The 6,765-nt window shown below is 40.5% G+C and overlaps 1 pseudogene; it reads left to right on the top strand.

Moving 5' to 3' along the window:
* The first annotated feature begins 659 nt into the window (after positions 1–659).
* Positions 660–758, top strand: LOC145561198 (small nucleolar RNA R71; annotated as a pseudogene).
* The last annotated feature ends 6,007 nt before the right edge of the window (positions 759–6,765 follow it).

The raw sequence follows: 6,765 nt of genomic DNA, 5'->3' as shown, positions 1-6,765 counted from the left end.
ATAACCTTGATTATTATAGCTACCACGAAAACCTTGGTTCCCTTGGTTTCTATAACCACCACCTTGATTATAGTTGTCAAAATTGCCTTGGTTTTGGTAATTCCTATTCCATTGACCTCTTTGATTATCAAACCTTTGAGCATTATTATTTGACACATAATTCACATGCTCACTCTCATTGTTATCAAACTCATCAACACATTCATTAGGACAATTTACTAGAGTCATGATCATACGATCCACATGCATCACAAAACAAACATCCCATAGGCATATTATGTGAAGAGGGAGGGGGTTGAGAGTTAGAAGGAGTACCTCTCCCCTTAAATTGGGAGGGAAGATTCGAAGCTTGGGATGAAGTAGAAGTGCTCTCCAACTTGGCTTTGATTGCGGTCATCTCCTTTCCCAAGTTTGTCATTTAGGAGGAAAGGTTGTTGATCGCATTTAGATGGTCTACCGAGTACAATGAAGATTGCTTGCTTGAAGAGTCTCTCTCCCCATCTTGCCAATCTCTATAGTACGTCACCACGTCCTCAATGATGTCCACCACTTCTTCTTCGGTCTTGTTCATGATAGGACCCCCGGCCCCCCCATTAAGGCATGACTTGCCTTGGGGACTTAAACCGCCATAGAAGATTTGGACCACTTGGTATGTTGGGATTCCGTGGTGAGGACACTCCCTTTGATACTCTTTGTATCTCTCCCATGCTTCGTAAAGGCTTTCATTTGGCCTTCGCTTGAACCCTTGAATCAAGGCTCTTGCCTCCCCCGTCTTCTTTTGAGGGTAGAAACGGGACAAGAAGGCCTTTGTAACATCATCCCATGTTCTCAAGGAATTGGGCTTCACCTCTTTATCTAGCCACTCTAAGGATCTTCCTATAAGAGAGAAGGGGAACAACTTGAGGCGTATGAACTCTTGAGAAACTCCGTTGACTTTTATGGTGTTGCAATATTTTTTAAATTCTTTAAGATGGTTCAACGGGTTCTCATTCTTAGCCCCACTATATTGCCTCCTTTCAATTAAGGTGATCATGGCCGGCCGAATCTCGAAATCATTTGCCGGTGTTGTAGGCGGAGCTATCCCGCTCTCAAACCTATAAGCACCGGGTATTCCTAGCTCCTTCAAGGCCACTCTCGGATTTTCTCCCATGCCTTGCTCTTCTTCAATCTCTTCTTCACTTGAAGAACTATACCCCAAGGATAATCGATTAGCTACTCTTCTTCTTGAGAGAGTCCTTTCAATTTCCGGGTCAAAAGGCACAATGGATCGATCACGAGCTCTATGCATGCAAAACTTCAAAGAAAATATTAGTAGCACGGCTACAAGTGTAGCCTAAAGAAACAAAATCTTTTTGAAATTTTTTTTTTTGTCAATTAAAATGAAGTAGACTCAACAACAAAAGCTAAGCACCAATAGCACTCCCCGGCAACGGCGCCATTTTGACAAGGGAAAAATGTATGTCGTTATCTACCCTTCCCCCAAGTCAAACAAAATTTGTAAACACCTAACCAACCTTATATGAATATAGGGCAAGTTAAGGGTCGATCCCTAGGGAATGCAATGATAAAAACTAGAGTCTAAGTCAAGCTACCTCGAAGATGGATTTGATATTATGGTTGGCACTATGGTAAAATAAGCAAGTCTAAACAAGTAAAACAAAGGTCTAAACACTAGGGATATGGGTTCCACATGCAAGTTGAATGATAATGCTAGTTTAGAGCTCAATCAATTAATTCAAGTTTTGCAATGGACAAACAATAGTAGCAATCAAAAGAGTTCAAATGCTATCTCTTATAGGCCAATCTAGGTGTCACTATGAAAGGCAAATCAAGAAGAATCACAAGCAAACCCAATCAATTAGAGCAACTTTCAATTCAATTGTTCATGTCATTAAGAGTTGCAATGCAATCTAGATTAATCTTATAGGTTGATCACTCCTAGTCTAATCAATCACATGAAAAACTATGTCAACCAATTTAATTGCAACAAATCAATCAATCAAAGAGCATCAACTAGCAATTTCATTAATCAAACATGCTTCCCCCTTTCCCTAGCAACTAATCTACTCACTAATCATGGTGAAATTTAAGAACAAACAACTAGATATTGCTTTAATATTCATTTCTATATCAAAATCTAAGAGAAATCAAAATAATCAACAATATCAAATTCAGATCCAAAGAAGAACAAGCAATAAGCAAAAATCAAATAGCAAGTAAGTAAAAGATGAAAGAAGGAAGAGATTCTCACTAATATTGATGATTGAAAATGAAGAAATCCAAACTTGATTGATCAAATGTTGAGTTACAAATCCAAAACCAAGAACTTCTCTCTAACTTCTCTCTAGATTCTCTCTCTAAAACTAAGCTAAATGAAAAATTATCAAAAAGTTGGTTTCAAAAAAAGGAAATACAATTCTATTTATAAGCAAAGAAGAAATCGGCAACTCCCGCGCCCTCTCTCGATAGACCCGTGCCCGCGGAGAAATGGGTACGGAACCCTCCGCGGGCTATCTGGGCAGACCCCGCGCCCGCGGCAACAGAGACCCTCGCCCGCGGCAGTGAAACCCGCGCCCGCAGCTAATCCCCTGCTCTCAAAGCCTGATCAGGGGGTCGCGGTCTCTCTGAATGGAGCGGCCTCTCCATTTTACCCGCGCCTGCGGAGAGCCTGCGGGGCAACCGCGGCAAGTTCCTGCCAAGTTTTGGCAATTTTGAGTAACATAGGCCCGCGCCCGCGGCCTGCTGGATTTGCCTTGTAAGCCTCTCCGAGGCCTCTCCAAGGCCTCCCTAAGCCCTCTCTAGCCAAATGCTTCTTCCTTGCTTGATCATTAAGGTCCCAAATTGAATCCTTTGCCAAAGTGATTCTCACAATACCTACACAAGTAAAAAAAGAAAGGAACTAAAAGGGAAAAAGAGCCAAATAAAGGAAAACACGATAAAAACACGAGAATCAAAAAGAAAAGAGGAAAAACAGAAACTAAAGGAAAAAGGACCTAAAATAAAAGAAGAAAGCATGAAAAGGGGAAAGAAATAACCCTAAAAGACTACCCTATGAGTGCCATAAATGACAATCATCAAAACTATCCATGTGCTCTTCTAAATATGGGTGAACCTCCGCAATATGATGAAGCACAAATAAGTGAGCTTGCATGATTTGATCTCGAGCAGCCCAAATCCTTTTTGACCCGATTGTGCCATGACCATCAAGTATCCCTTCATGTCGGGATGTAGGAAGCCCAATAGGTTCGGCAACGGCAACATACTTTGCCACGAAATTCCCAATTTCCTCGGACACAATTCCTTGTATCATACTACCTTCCGGATGGGCTGGATTTCTTACTTTATCTTGCAGTGTACCCATGTGTCGTTCAAAAGGGTAGCACCACCTCATAAATACTGGACTGCACAACTTAATCTCACGAACCAAATGCAGAATCAAATGCACCATTATGTCAAAAAGTGAAGGCGGGAAAAACATCTCAAATTTGCACATAGTTACCACAACAGTCGCCTGGAGAGCATCAAGTGTAAAGGGATCAAGAACTTTGCTGCAGATAGTATTGAAAAACTCACAGAGGCTTGTTATAACTTCTCTCACGTGCTTTGGTAAAATTCCACGAAGTGCAATCGGTAGGAAAACTTGCATCATCATGTGACAATCATGGGATTTCATACTTGTCAACTTCAATTCTCCATTTAAGGAAACAAGCCTTTTCATGTTTGACGAGAACCCAGAAGGAAGCTTAATGTCATACAAACAAGCACAAAACCTCCGTTTTTCTTCCTTTGATAATGTGTAGCAAGCTGGAGGTAAATACACCTTTTGGGTTTTTCCTTTTCCGTCACCTTTCTTCTTTGCGATACCCGTGGCCTTGTCCTTGCGCTTCCCCTTACGGTGTTGACCACCATCTTCGTTTCCCTTTTCCTTAACCTTCGTCATCCCTACCTTAGCTTGAACCCACAACTCCGGACGAACACCCCACTCTTGCAAATCTAACCACGCATTCTTGTCATCTTTCGTTTTTCCAGGAATGTTCATAATTGTCCCCAGAATTGCATCACAAACATTCTTCTCTATATGCGTCACATCGAGACAATGTCTAACATCATGTTCTTTCCAGTACTCAAGCTTCCAAAAGATTGATTCCTTTTTAAAGAGAGCGTGTGGGTCAATTGGTTTCGTTGTTTTACCAAAAACACATGGAATACCCTTCACTCTCTCATAAACCTCCTTTCCACTCAATGGCCTAGGCGCAACCCCCTCCTCAACTTTCCCATCGACGGCCTTTTTCTTCTTACGATACGGATGATCGCGCCTAAGAAATCTTCGGGTCCTCACGTACACATCTTTTCCATAGTGGTCAAGGTACACGTTTGGTGTGTCATCAATACAAATGGGACATGCTTTATGCCCTTTGTTCTTGTACCCGGACAGATTTCCTTATGCAGGAAAATCATTGATGGTCCACATAAGGGCAGCACGCAAAAGAAACATCTCGTTCTTATGGGCATCATAAACGGTAACACCTTCGTCCCACAACTTTCTCAAATCATCAATGAGGGGCTCAAGGTAAACATCAATGTCGTTTCCAGGTTGCCTTGGCCCCGTTATCAAAAGTGAAAGCATTATATATTTCCGTTTCATACACAACCACGGAGGCAAGTTGTAAATCACTAAAAGTACCGGCCATGTGCTGTGTTTAGTACTAAGAGTGCCAAATGGATTCATACCGTCTGTGCACAACCCAAGCCTTAAATTTCTGACTTCACCACCAAATGCCCTAAACTTCATATCGATGTTCTTCCATTTTGGAGAGTAAGCAGGATGCTTCAACAAACCATTTTTCTTTCTTCCCTCAGCATGCCATCTTAGGTTCTTGGCGTCTTTTGGAATTGAAAATAGATGCTTTAACCTTGGAATAATAGGAAGATACCACAACACCTTGGCAAGAGGTCCTTTACTACCAGCATTGCAGCTTGATCGCTTGTAACGCGACTTACCGCAACGTGGACACTCCTCTAACTCTTCATATTCATTTCGATACAGAACACAGTCATTAGGACATGCATGTATCTTTTTATACTCCAAACCAAATGGACACATTAGTTTCTTTGCATAATAATAGGAATTAGGAAGTTCATTCCCATCTGGCAACATATCACATAACGCAGTCAACAAAGAAGTGAAACTAGTGTCACTCCAGTTATGCTTAGACTTAATGTTAAATAGTGTAAGCACGGCTGAGAGTTTTATGTATTTTTTGGACCCGAGATACAAAGGCTTTTTGGCAGCCTCTGATAATGACTCAAATACATCAGGTCGGTCACCAAATTCACCTTCAACATCACGCATCATCTCATCCAAGTGATCATCACCACCACCATCCTCGGTGTCATCCCCTTCACTACCATTATCACTCCCATTTTCTTCTTCAACATGAACCTCGACACTTTCAACATGCGTCTCATTGCCAACAACATTCTCCCTATACGATCCCTTCTCACCATGCCAAACCCAAACATGATATTGAGGCCTAAACTCATGACATTGTACATGAGCCATGATGGTATCCACACTATTGACCCTTATGACATTATTACAATTGACACAAGGACAATAAAGGTAATTGACACCCGTTTTAAGCTGATACTGTGAAGCACTCTTGCAAAACTCTTGAACCCCATTAAAAAATTCCGATGTATCACGTCTACCATACATCCAACCGCGATCCATTGACGATTTAAATTGCCTTTAAACATACCAACACATTTCAAACAATGATAAATGTAACATATATTATGTAATCAAAGTACATATCATATATATCATCCATAAATCGTAAAAATGAATGCTCCCAAAAGGTCCTTATCACTCCAACCTAACCCATCCTTAAATGTCTAATCTCACTAGTTAATGTATGTCAACTTTTCAATTTTAAGGAAAATCCAGCAGCATTTCCCCCCAGTTCTCCAAGTACACGATATAGGTAATAACTTACCTACATATGTTCCCAGAGAACATGGTAAGAAAATGAGAAGCCCGGATATTCCTTAAAATCGAAAAAGAGACATACATTCACTACCTAAGTGAGATTAAACGTCCAAGAACAGTCCCAACTGGGGACTATTCAAGACTTTCTCCTATTGAGAAAGACTCGAACGGGTATCTAGGCAAATGATGATGCAAACATTCAATTATTATTTGCATTTATTTGACATTCAACAATAAACAAGTTCATTAATTTAAATAGGGCTAATAATTAAATTAACATACATACAAAATCAAACTAAGTTTACTTATATATATATATATATATATATATATATATATATATATATATATATATATTCATACATTGCAATTTACTAACCACATTTAACAAACTAAAATGTTAACTAATATATATTCTATTCATAAATTTCATTCAAAGCTACTCAAATTCAAACAATTTCATTCAAAGCTACATATGAAACTTGGATTAACTACTTGAAACCCTAACTTGAAATTTTGGAATACCAAACAATTAATACTAATTAATACATATGAAACTAAAATTTAGCAAGAACTCACCCTAATTTGAGAGTGAGAAAGACAAAGATTGAAGAATGCGTGCTTAGCTTGGGCTCGACCCACCACCAGCCACCAGCAGCCTCGACCCACCACCAGCCACCAGCAGCCTCGAGCAACCACCAGCCGCAGCCTCGACCCACCACCAGCCACCAGCAGCCTCGACCCACCACCAGCAGCAGCCTCGACCCACGACC

The sequence above is a fragment of the Chenopodium album genome, chromosome 9, assembly GCF_948465745.1.
Source record: "Chenopodium album chromosome 9, dcCheAlbu1.1, whole genome shotgun sequence".
Taxonomy (NCBI): Eukaryota; Viridiplantae; Streptophyta; class Magnoliopsida; order Caryophyllales; family Amaranthaceae; genus Chenopodium; species Chenopodium album.
Note: the sequence above shows the minus strand (reverse complement) of the source record. Positions and strands in the feature narration are given on the sequence as shown.